The following is a 3015-nucleotide window of genomic DNA, read 5'->3' as shown; positions in this document are numbered from 1 at the left end:
CGTCCCTTTCTGTGAGATTCGGCATCAAGCTGGTTCAGCGCATTACACAGGGAACCCGAGGAGGAGCAACAATCTGCTCCTTCACAAATGCTGGAGAAACTCAGCAGGTCAAACAGTGTCCAAAGCTAAAGATACATAACCAACGTTTCAGGCTGGAGCCCCTCATTGTTTTATTCCTGTCCACTGCATCCATATCTTTGCTATATGAGATACACTCTTTGACCTGTGAATTTATCCAGCATTGTGTTTTTACTTCAACTACTGTGCCTGCAGACTTTCGAGTTTCACTCACCCCTTTCACACTAAATTGTCCCGGGATAGGAGTGGGGGGTTGGCTTTTCACACTTGACCACTCCTAACTGGGAGAGTGAACACTTGCAAGGAGCCATCCCCAGAGTTAAAACTGTTCCACCTTCAACCAGTGAAGTCCTGATCAATGTATTATGATCTTATATTTGAACAAAGTTATTCATGCCTGATTATAACGTAATTAAGCTTTATGTACAGTACAGTATGAGGATAAAGTTGTTGAGGTCCCGACCTTTATAAGGGAATGTGGTAAAGTGTTAGGCAATAAATAGCAATAGTGGACAATTATTAAACAGGGTGGAAAAGTTGGTAGCGCTCTCGCCCTAAATTTATATAGCATGGGAAAGTTTATAGTGCTATAGGGGACACTTGATATAGTGTGGGTAAAGCTGGTAGCACTATCGCATACAATTTATAAAGACCATGGAGGAAAAAGCAATGGCAGACCTGCTCTCCCAGGATTCCACGCGGCAGAGAAGTAACTGTATGATCAGCTGCAGCAACAGAGCATTTATGGAGGGGTTTCTCTGCCACATGTCATTCTGGGAAGTGAGCTCTGCCATTGCTTTTTCCCCTGGTCTTTATAAATTGTACTTTATAGCACTACCTGCTTTCCCACGCTGTTTAAAAATTGTCTGCTATTGCTATTTATTTCCCCTCTCTCCTGCTGCGACTTTCACACGGCAAAGTTTATGCCTTCATTTTAATCTTTTCTTCCTTCATGTTCCTGCACTCACACAAAAACTTAGATAATTTCAATCCAACAATTCACACTTGCCTGATTGTAGCGCCGGCGTCTGCAGACGCTGAGGATTGTACCAGGGGTCGAGGTTATCAATCCCCAGCGTGAGATGATGTCATCTGATGCTGGTGTTGAGCTGATTTTACTTTCACACTAGACACTTTAAAGCCCAATTGGTGGTCAATTCCTGGGATCACTTACAAGTGTGAAAGGGACTACTGTGTTGCTCCCTCCGACACGATGAGGTGATACCTAATCCTTCCATCCCCTTCATATTCACACATCTATCTGGAAGCCACTAACATTTTTTAAAAAATATTTTATTTAAGTTAAATGTATTATCTATTAGTTCTAAATATATTCATGCTTCTACCGTTTCAAGATGTGAGGGGCATTGAGAACTGGACAGCGTGACCATTTTGGAAGGCCATAGAGGATGGGCTACGCGCAGAATCTCTGATTCCACTCCTGTGGCCCCAGTTGACAAAGGCGAACTGCTCCACTTTGTGGTATAACCAAGCAATGAGGTCTGCAGGAGGTTAGATGCTTTGCAGACACAGAACCTAGGTTCAACCTTGGACATCACCCAAGCATGCAGCCTCTCACATGGTGTTTATCTGGGTTTCGTAGTCAACCAAGTTGATGTGAGGCTGAACTTGAACTTGAATTTTGAATTAACTATCAGTGATTCGCTGACTTTTTTCCATTCACTGAGTTTAAGAAGTAGATAACTCATGCATCCAGGAAACTTATTGCATTAAGCTTTTTGGTTCTGATAAAAAAATATTCCAAATGCGTAATCTCCATACATCTTCCAACATATATAACTTCTTATGCATTTAAATTAACTATAACCACTACTTCTCCAGTCGTGATTCCCAGCACCTCCATGATCACAGTGAGTCATCCTCCCAATCCATGAATCATGAAAGGAATTTAAACGTTCAGTGGAAAAGCTCACAAAATACTCATTATAGATTTATCATAAAAATAAATATCAAAATATTTATTCACAGCATCATTTATGAATGTCCATCAAGAGATCTTCATCCACTTGCACAGTTGTGATCTTAAATTTAATCTGTGTTAGCATAGAACCATGCAGGAATAGGCCCTTCATCCTTCTTCCACAAGTGTGGCTTCCCCTTCATCACTCAGCCCTCACCCGCATCGCTTCTATTTCCTACTCATCTGCATTGGCCCCCTCTGCCCCCAGACATAAGAAACAGGATTCCCCTTATCTTCACCTACCACCATGCCAATCTCCGCATCCAACACATTAAGCTCCACAATTTCCACCTTCTACAAAATAATCTCACCAACAAACACTTCATCCCCTCTCCCCCTTCCTTGGGGACCTTTCCCTCCGTGATTCCCTCATCCACATTACTCACCCTCTTGGCAACTTCCCTTGTGGCTGCAGGAGGTGCCACAGTTGTGCCCACACCATCTCCCTCACCACTATTCAGGGACCCAAACAGAGATGCAACACTTGTGTATCTGCAGGAGTCATCTATTCCATTTGGTGCTCCCTTGGAGGCCTTCTCTGCATCAAAGAGACTGGACTCAGACTGGGAAATTGCTTCACTAAGCACTTCATTAGTGGCAGGGATCTCCCAGTGGGCCAACCATTTCAATTCTGCACCTCACTCTTATGCTGACATGTCTGTCCATGGCATCACGTACCGTCCAACCAAGACCACCTGTAAATTGGAGGAGCAACACTTAATTTTCCATCTGGGCACTCTCCAACCGGATGTCATTTACATTGCCTCTCAGATTTCTGTTCGCCTACTCTCGGTTCTCCCTTCCTTCCCATTCCTTTTTTCTTCTTTCCTCCAGATCTCCATCCCCATCCCTCTCTATTCACAGAGCCATCCCCCCTACCCCTGCTTGCTGGTGTGCCCTCCCTCACTTATCCACCTATTGGCTCCTGCCTGTAGTGTGCCCTCCCTCCCTTATCC

Source organism: Narcine bancroftii, chromosome 8 (genome assembly GCF_036971445.1).
Source record: "Narcine bancroftii isolate sNarBan1 chromosome 8, sNarBan1.hap1, whole genome shotgun sequence".
Classification (NCBI taxonomy): Eukaryota; Metazoa; Chordata; class Chondrichthyes; order Torpediniformes; family Narcinidae; genus Narcine; species Narcine bancroftii.
Note: the sequence above shows the minus strand (reverse complement) of the source record.